This window comes from Eumetopias jubatus, unplaced genomic scaffold (assembly GCF_037043125.1).
Source record: "Eumetopias jubatus isolate StellerSeaLion01/CBP00866 unplaced genomic scaffold, mEumJub1_p1.0 scaffold_4, whole genome shotgun sequence".
Classification (NCBI taxonomy): Eukaryota; Metazoa; Chordata; class Mammalia; order Carnivora; family Otariidae; genus Eumetopias; species Eumetopias jubatus.
Genome location: NW_028274810.1, coordinates 115,447,677 through 115,457,574, shown reverse-complemented (window position 1 = coordinate 115,457,574; position 9,898 = coordinate 115,447,677). Strand labels below are relative to the sequence as shown.

At 48.3% G+C, this 9,898-nt stretch overlaps 1 non-coding gene across 1 annotated transcript; it reads right to left on the bottom strand.

The window, feature by feature from the left end:
- Positions 1–9,365: 9,365 nt before the first annotated feature.
- LOC114211210 (small nucleolar RNA SNORA48) lies at positions 9,366–9,499 on the bottom strand. The gene has a single exon (XR_003609713.1). It is a non-coding gene; the product is annotated as a small nucleolar RNA SNORA48 (small nucleolar RNA).
- Between the last annotated feature and the right edge of the window lie 399 nt (positions 9,500–9,898).

Here is a 9,898-nt window from a genome sequence, read left to right as displayed (position 1 = left end):
GAGTCCACAGATAGGGGCACATACTCTGCTTTTTGGTGAGAGAAGATAAAGTCACAGAACAAAGGGTGAAGGAGTGGGACCGATGACGCAATCGACTGCTCATACCGTCATGAACCCAGAGTAAAGCTCTAAGTGCGCCCCAAGAATTTGCTTTCTAAATCACTGACCAAGTCCATGCTTGGCTGAGAAGAAAAGAGAGAAGATTCTCCCACTCCAGGTTTGCTATAAAAAGGTGATATCCTTTCTACTCCGGGCTTCGATGTAAGATGGATATGAGTTTGGGTTGGATTCTGCCATTTGTTGGCTGTGTGACCCTGGGCAAGTGGCACTTAACCCCTGGTGTGCCCCTTCCCCTGGTGACAGCATCCTGCTTCTTCTCAGGGAACTTCCTTCCCCTTGGAGTGGTTTTTTAAATATCATGATTATCAGGGGCGCCTGGGTGGCTCAGTCAGTTAAGCGTCTGCCTTGGGCTCAGGTCATGATCCTGGAGTCCCAGGATGGAGTCCCGCATCGGGTGCCTAGCTCAGCAGGGAGTCTGCTTCTCCCTCTGACCTTCCTCCCTCTTGTGCGCTCTCTCTCTCTAATAAATAAAATCTTCAAAAAATAAAAACAAATAAATAAATAAATAAATATCATGATTATCGACATTATAATGGGCATTCGTGAGCTCTGTGACCCCGGGGCACTCATTTCTGGGCCCCTCAGTATAAGTGAAGGAGAGTTAGAGTCGATAGCTCACCGTTCCAACACCAGGGTTAGCGGAGCTGCCACACCTCCAAATCTGACCTGCAAGTGAAGGTCTTCCTTGCAAACATGAAGCCCTTTTACGAGGCTTAGAGTGGCCTCGTGATAAAGAGCACACCTCTGAGGCTAGACCGCCCGAGTCTGTGATCCTGGCCCCACTCTCACAAGCGGGGGGCCCGGGCAGGTTCTGAGACCTTCTGTGTCTCAGTTTCCCCATTTGCCAAGCAAGGGTGGTGTTCTCTGCTGCACAGGCTTCTCGTGAGGCTTAAATAAACACGCGATACTAGGTTTTCTTCTAAAATATTCAAAGCAGTGCTCCTATTAGTCTCTGGGAGACTTGACATCTCGCAAACCTAATTCGGATTTTTCTGTTCTCCACCCTGCCTTCACATCGTGACAGCGTTTGGGTCCGTTGAATTAGGCTGGTCTCTGCACAGTGGACATTTTAGAGAGACTGGCCATCCAGATCTGCTGACCTGAACTTTGGTCCTTATACTCTACTGACACTTAGGTCAGAGAGAAAGCAGAACAAGAAGTGTGGCCTGGGAGTTATTTGCTGCAAATGAAGTAAATCTTGAGAATGTCGAGGGGCAAACCTGCACTCCCCAGCCCCTCTCGGAGCGATGCCCTGGTCCCGTTCCCTCAGTGACTGGGCACAGACGGCATCACTCCTCCCTTCCCCCAGCCACCCTCCAGCCTCGGGTGATGTTCATCAGTGTCGACAGTTCCCACGACTCTTGTCTTTTTCAAATGCATTTGGCACAGTTACAACCTCCCGTGAACGCTACGGGGTCTCCCAGGCACACAATCCGCTTCCCCTTCCTGCTTCCTGCCAGAGCTGTTTGCAGCAGGGCAGACTCCCATCACTTTAGCCATCCTGAACTCCTTCTGCAGCACCTGGGAGATCCTTGGCACTCAGTAACTATTCACTGGAAGAAGCAGAAATTAAAGGACTAGGTGTTTCCATTCTCTACTGTGAACAAATAAATGTTTATGGGAACATTTGGGGGACCAGAGCCCTGATTTGTGGTATGCGTGGGCATCTCTGCTGGAGTTCCCAAGATGACACTTAACACAGAATATTTGTTCATCAATAATGTCAATATTAGTCAATAAAGTCAAGAATGACTTTAAAAGTCTTTTATTCTGCACCCCCCCCATTTTACAGAGGGGGAAACTGAAGCCCAGAGAAGCTAAGCCTGTCCATCAGGCAAGCAGGATGAAGGGGGCATGAAGATCCATATTTCCTAGCAACTTTTTTTTAGGATTTTATTTATTTATTTGAGAGAGAGAGATCACGAGCAGGGGGGAGAGGTAGAGGGAGAAGCAGACACCCCCTGAGCAGGGATCCCCATGCGGGGCTCGATCCCAGGACCCTGAGATCATGACCTGAGCTGAAGGCAGACCGACTGAGCCACCCAGGCGCCCCTTTCCTAGCAACTTTAAAGAAGCTGGAAATAGTTTTCCTTTTCTGAAGAGGAGAGCATTAAGTGAGGCACACGAGTGTTGCTTTTTAAACATCTGAAGGATGACTATATGAAGAAGAGCTCCTTAAGAGAACAAAAGTGCCCAAAGATGAAAGGGGTGCCCCTAGATGCAGTGAGTGCTGTGTCGCTGGAGGTGTCCAAGTGCAAACTGAGAAAGAACTTAGAGAGAGGAGAGAAGCATCAACACAGGGGCGGGGAAAATGGCTAAAATGATAAAGACAGGGGAAAAAAAACAGTGTTGAGAAGATAGGGAGCAACTGGAACTCTCGGACGCTCCCTGCGGGAGAGGTAATGGTACGGCCCCATTGGAAAACCAGTGGGCAGTTTCCAATAAGGTTGACCTTATATCTACCCTATGATCTAACAAATTCATTCCTAGAAATAGACTCCACAGAGAGGCACACACTTCACCAAAAGACATACATGAGATGTTCATAGCAGATTATTCATAATAACCCCTATTTCTTCTCTGGGTCCTGAGTGCATAGTATGTTCAGTTTTCAATAATTCATCAAGGCTCACGGTTGTGATATATGTGCTTTCCGAGTGTATATTAAAAAAGATTTTCAATTTAAAAAAAGGTTTGCAATAAAAAGTTTACACATAAACAGGAGGAAAGCAGCTGTTGGTTTGTGAGTCTCTGATTTAGAACTAGCCCCTGGTTACAAAGTTAGATAACAGAACTGGGGTGGAAACCCAGGTCCCCAGCTCGAGTGAGGAAAAGGAATTGATACTTAGTGATCGCTTTCTGTGTGCAAGACACACACAAAATTCAATCCTCAGAATAATTCTCAGAGAAGGAATTACTGTGTTCATTTCTGCAGCTGAGAAAATGGGGGCCCACAGAGGGAATGAATTTAACTAGGATCAGACAGCTAGTCAGCAGTAACAAAAGTGTCATGTGGGCCCAGGCCTGTCTGATTCTGACCCCATGTTCTTAAGCTGCTCCACAGGCTTTAAATGCAAACATGGTTCTTTTTATACGAGCATTGCATGAGTGTAAAAATAAACGATAAGCCCCATGCTAAGAAATATTATCCTGTTATCACTGGCTTCGGCTGTCGGCAGCCAAGGCTGCTAAATCTTATTAGGGGATGGCCGTGCTGGCTGTTTCTGGGCGTGGGCACAGCCAGGAGGACACAGACCTGGCCTCTTAGGGCTTTTTCTCTGAAAAAGTGTGTGTCCTACATCGGCCCCTTTCTTACGGAAGGTCAGCCGCATGTCACCCACCGGTAGCAACCCATAAATGTTGATAAGCGAGCGTCACGTGCCAGACGGTGTGACAGAGAGCTGGAGGACAGCGTGGCGGGCCCAGTGAGAGGGTGGGCTTAGGGCCAGAAGGGCACAAGATGGGGGCAGTTAACCCAGGAGGGTGACGGCTCAGAGTTGAAACTGAGCTGACTCTTGAGGAGCAAGGGGGCACTTGACCTCGAGGCAGGATATGCTGGCAGAGGGCATGGCGCGGGCCCGGGTGGGAAAGACCACGGCATGCTGGAGTGCGGGCACGCGGCCACTGCTGGACAGAGACCATTTGCAACTGCGAAAGAGGGAGCCCCGCAGCCGCTTAGTCTGAGGACTCTTGGGGGTGGAGGCGGGAAGGGAACCCTAACCCTCTTACTGGATCAGCATAGCCCGTGCTGCCTCCACTCGTGTCTGCTCTGTCCTCAGGTTTGTCCACAGCTCCCTGTCGGGGCGCGTGAGCCACACCTGCCATTTGTCCCCTGCTGGAGTGCACTGGTAGTCCCATGGGTACGATGTCTGCTTGTCACCTGCCCCTCCTCCACGATTTATTAGGGTAGGCTGTCCGACTTGTGCTCTTCACACATCCACTTCATCCTCATCTTCCAGGGGCAGGGCTGGGAAGACTTTAGAGCAAGAGTTGTTTCCAGATCCATGGCTTGGGGGGATGGAGGGACATTGCAAAATTATACACAGCGTTTTGTCAGTATGGGCATCTCTCCTGGGGAAACGCTCCCAAGCCTTCATCAGAGCAGGTAAGGTTAAGGCCCAGTCCCATGTTCCAGAAGGACCTTGAAGTCCCAGGAAGCCTTACAATCAGGCTGAGGAGTAGGGGTCAAGGCTCTGCTGACCTCAGACATCAGAACTGAGGTTCATTAGGAGGTGGGGGTGACAGTTAAGGGCAGGGCCACAGGACCCGTTCTTAAAATGGGAACATTGTAGGAAGGGAGAGAAAGGATGCAGGGTGAGAAGAATTTCAGATGACCACCTTCCAGCCAGCTACCGCTGGTGGCCTTGCTGCTCTATTCTTCCCACTGCTGACCAGTCCTTTCTTCGTGAGCTACAAACCAACCATTGTGATCACTGTCCATGTGCAAAAGTAGACACCTTCGCATAGCAGGTGGACCATTTTGGAGGACCACAAACACACGTTTCAGGGTACACCCTGCATCCTCTGTTTCTCTGATAACTCAGTTTCGACAGAGTCCACCTCTGCTGGACCAACTTGGCTGCGTGTGGGATTAAGTGATTATCTAGGAATGCTCCCTTTGCCCTGGAACCCTCTGCCTCAAGCCATTCTGCCCTCCCCGGCCGCCATCCTGAGGTTTTCATTAAGATTTCAGGGTTTGCTGTTAAAACTTTTTTTTAAAAAATCTAATAACATAGGGACACACTCTTCAGACTTAAGCCTGGGCTCTGTGCTCAGTCACTGGGGAGAAGCAAAGGTAGAGAGATACCAAAAAGCTGCCAGAGGACCCCCTCCATAGACCCAGTGGGTTTGCAACCTGTAAATATCTATTAGATTCCTCTCACCTTTTCATCACCTCACCTTGCCCACATTGGTCAAAAGTATTAAGCTTCTACAGACTGGGAGTCAAGGTGTGGTAGATCCACGGGCCTGTGCATGCCGTCAAGTCGGGGTAGCAAGCCTGGGAGGAATGGAGAAGAACACTGCAGGCACCTGTCATCGGATGGGAAGAAACAAGATTTGGAATTGGGAGATCTGAGTCTGCCACTCGTTAGCTACGTCACCTCGAGCAGGTCACGGGCCCTCTCCGAGCCTTTGTTCCTTCCTTTCTTTCTTTTCTTTCTTCTTTCCTTTTAAAAGATTTTATTTATTTATCTGACAGAGAGAGACGCAGCGAGAGCAAGAACACAAGCAGGGGGAGTGGGAGAGGGAGAAGCAGGCTCCCCGCCGAGCAGGGAGCCCGATGTGGGGCTGGATCCCAGGACCCTGGGACCATGACCTGAGCCCAAGGCAGACGCTTAACGTCTGAGCCAGCCAGGCGCCCCCTAGTCTTGGTTTCTAGATCTGTGAAATGAGGGAAAGAGCAATCCCATGCGGGGGGGTGTTGTGAGGGTCAGAGTCATGCATCCTTCACTCCTGGGTGCCCAGAATACAGCCTACAGTGAAGTATGGAGATTGAGGGTACAGCTTCTCTCCTAAGAGGGCTCACAGTCTAGGAAATAAGCAATTATAAAACAGTTTGATGGGCAGAGAGCACAGGTAGATGCGGCCTAAGGGGGCTGCAGACTCCCTGCCCATGTGGCACGGCCCTGGCCTTGTCCCGCTGTGCCCACAGGGCTACCTACCCTCCCTCGCCTGGGGGCTTCCCCTGCCCCCTGGACCCCACTCTGCCTGGCAGGTGGGAGGATTCACCTCCCCAGTAGCCCTCAACCCAGGAAATGAATGACAGAGGTGTGTTAACACAGAGCTTCCTCGAGCCCCGGCTGGGGAACTCCCAGGGGTGCATCCTGCCTATTTCTCGGAATTCCCCTGCCAGACAAGGCCAGTTGCCCACGGAGTGACTTGCATAGGCTCCCCCCGCCAACACACCCCATTGACTCCTTCTCTTCCTTATTTCACTTCTCCGCTCCCTAACCAACACTTCCCAGGATTATTCCCCAATAAACTCCTAGTGCTCAAATCCTGGTCTGGACACCCGCTTCTAGGCAAACCCGCTGTAAGATGGTAGGCACCCAGGCCCCCCAAGGGAGAGCCCAGAGACGGAGTCTCTGGGAAGAAGAGGTGCTGAACTGAGCTCTGAGCCCCTGAAGGCACACACGCCTGGCCAACCCTAAGTGCTGGGCGTGTGTGTGTGTGAGAAGTCAGGGTCAGTGTCATAATCATAAGGGGAAATGGACCACAGCATGGTCTTAAACCAGAGCCTGTCCAGGAGCAATTTGTTACTGGTCTAAAGACGGAAATGATGGTAAGCATTAGTCTACCACAGACCAGAAATCAAACCAAACCAGCAAACCTTTCCTTTAGATAGTCTGAAGTACACGTTTAGAATACCTCATTCCCTTCTTACTCACATCTTTTCTGTTTGCTGTGTCCCCAGTGTTTTCCAGGGCAGGTCAACCTAGAGAAAACACAAAGTGCAAGGGCCCCCTCACATGGCATCGGCCTCAGGCCTCCGGGACCGTGGGCTGCCCAGGCTTCTGGAAGCACCTCCGCCAGCCCCCAGCTTTGCTCCTGCACTGCCCCTCAGGAGGGCCTGGGGGGCCACCTCTGCCTGGCCGACTCATCCGCCTTGGCACAGCCGACCCACGAGCACCAGGAAGCCAATTAGTAGAATGGTGTCCAGAAGACTGAGTGCCAAATAACATCAGATGAAAGGGGCTGTGGTATTTTATCTATCAGCGCCAATGTGTCAGCAAAATGTTGAGCATATTTCTAGGAATAGGCTGGAACATCATTAAACTTGACGTGCAACCTCTCTCCATACCACCACTCCCTCCACCCTCTCTCCAACAGCCAACATAACCCGGGCCCTGACACGTAGTGGGTGCTCAAGAAAAGTTTTAAAGTGTATGCATGAAAAATATATTAGGATTTACGTGTTGAACCTACCTACACTGGCTCTTTCCCATCAGAATTCAAATCCCAGTTTCCACCCCCCAAAAATCACAACCCCCCACTTGTCTTCCTCCTCCCCATCTTGCTCCTGTACCTCATAGACAAAGTTCTTGAAAGAAGGACCCACTACCCTTACTTAGTATTGCCCTTATCCCTCAAATCGCCCGGCTCTGGCTCCCATCCCAATCTGCCTCCGGAGCTGCTCTGACCAGCGTTTCCAACAGCCTTCTCGTCCTGAGCTCGCATCAACCCGTCTCAGGTCTGTATCGTACTCGCCTTCTCCACCCTGTTCCGTCCCTACTGACACTCCCTATCCCCTCCACTGTTCCTCTCCGCTCTCACGACATCCCCTCAGTGGGCTTTGCCAGTCTCCCCTGTTCTGGCTGTTTCTTCAATGTAGGTTTTCCAGGATTCTTTCCCACGTCTTCTGTTCTCACTGTGCACACTCTTCCTGGGTGATGGAAACATTTGTCACAGATTTGATTACCATCTATATGCCGATGGCTCCAAAAGCCATATCCCAGTCTGGAATGCTGTTTTTAACTCTAGACCCAGAAGTTTCTAGGTCTAGACTAGTAGGCAGGGTATCTGGGTCTAGAGCTAAGAGCCTGCATCTCCTCCTTGACCTCAGCATGATGATGATGCTAACAGAATCCACTTGACTGGCTTCTACTAGGCAGGCACGTGAGGAAGCACGCCAGCCAAAATTTAGATAGCCTCTCCTCTCTGGGCAAAGAGGGACGTTGGGGTTTTAACTGCAATGTGACAGAAAATGAAGGCTATCAAGAGACCTTGGGAGGGATGGGCCGAAAGTGTTTCTTGCTCCTATATTAGTTTTCTGTGGCCGCAGAACATATGACCACGAAGTTGGTGACTTTGACCAACACAACTCTGTTATCTCGCACTTTTTGTGGATCAGAAGTCTGGGCGTGGGTTACCTGGGTCCTCTGTCAGGGTCTCACCAGGCTGTAATCAAGGTGCCAGGGGGGCGGGGCTCCCACCTGAGGCTCCAGGTGATTCTGGTCATTGGCAGAATTCTCTTCCTTGTGAGCTGGGGACTTAGAGTCTTTTTTAACTACACTGATGTCAAGATCCTCTCAATCCTGAACTTGTGTTGCTGAACTTCTTTATCTACTGGTTTTCATCGGGTTTCATTCCTCCTGCGGTACATGTTTACATCCTTTCACGAGTGAGTCGGCAATGTAATGTGTGAGCTCTTCTTCCAGTTCTGGGTCATCTGTAGAGTTGATAAGCACACTTTCTTCCTCTTCACCCAGATATTAATGAAGTGTTTAAGGGACAGGCTGAAGAATTGAGGTTTTTGAGGTTGACATGACAATTTCAGTAATCTGACTGTTTTTAAAAACTTACTCACTTAATTGAACTAGCACCTGTGCCTCGTGAAAACTGAGATATGGGATGTCTGTTGACATCCTCTTTATCCAGAACCTAGTCATTCTCTTAAAAATGGAAATGAGATTAATAAGAAATAATCTCTCCTTAGAAAAACCATGCTGATTCTTAGCAATTACTAAGGATCACAAACCGTCTGCTAAATTAATAGCCTAGTGTTTTTTGGGGATTGATGCTATTATAATTGTTCCTGGAATATACACCTTCTTCCCCTTCCTGAAAATCTTTAGAATGTTTGGGAACCTCGTTTAAGTATCCTTTCTGAAGTCTCCTTTATGTAAATAATTGACTTATATGAATATTCTTCCTAACAGATTTTCTAAAAAGAATTAACTTTTCCAAAACGGCAAATCAGCGAGGTCCTAACCAAGTTCCCAGCCACTATTATTTATAACTCACATGCCTCCAGAAGATAGCTAAATATACCAAGCTTGTGAAATACACTCTGGAACTGGAAACTGTGAAGAACAAAGGCAGGTAAATCGTGACCTTGGGGTCAGCAGTGATGGAAACGAGGCCACTTGTTTTTCTTTGTTCTTATTTTGAAGCAATCTTCTCCTCACTTTTTCCGAATCCCTGGGATATCAGGGTCCTACTTCCATTTTTATTCTGATAAATGCATCATTATAGTAAGATCTGAGTAGCCCAAAGGAGATGTAAATAAATTGGAAGCCTCTCTGGTCTCTGGTGCTGGGTGAAAGCCCTTTGGGATTTGGTCTTGATGAAGTCCAGAATTAATGAAATGTAAATTACAGGAATCAAAGCTTATTACTGATAATACATGTGTATAGAATGTTTGGATAGTTAGATCTGTCCATTTCATTACAATATCAAATATTCATTGCATCTTAGAATTAGCTGGGGTTTAGGGTAGTGGGTTTTTTTTTTTTTTTTTAAATCCATGTGTCCCGGGCATGAACCAGGCACAGGCACAGCCCAAAAGCCAAGCTGGAATAAACAAGGAGTTGCTTTGTCCCTGGCTGATATGAGGCAGGCACTACCACCAGATGCCACTCTACCCAGGTCAGGGACTTTGGGTAGTTTTTTTTTTTTAAGCGTTTTTTTTTTTAATTTAAAATATAAGGCTTTTTAAAAAATAGAAAGCATTTTTAAATTTAAAATAGAAAGCCTTTTTTTTAAATAGAAAGCATTTTTAATTTAAAATATATTATGTAGACAAGTTTAACAAAAGGCTGTAAAGTGAACACCTACTCAATCATGCCCTGGGCCAAGAAACAGACTACTAACAGTCCCTCGGGAGCCCCCTCAATATTCTTTACGGGTAGCAATCCCTCCCTGCTCTCAAGAGTGACCACTTCACTTTTATAGCTTTTCTTTGTAGGTTTGTTGCCTGTGGATGCATCCCTACTTTTTACCTATTTCTAAACTGAAAATGGAGCGCCGCTATATTATTGTGACTTGCTATTTTTTG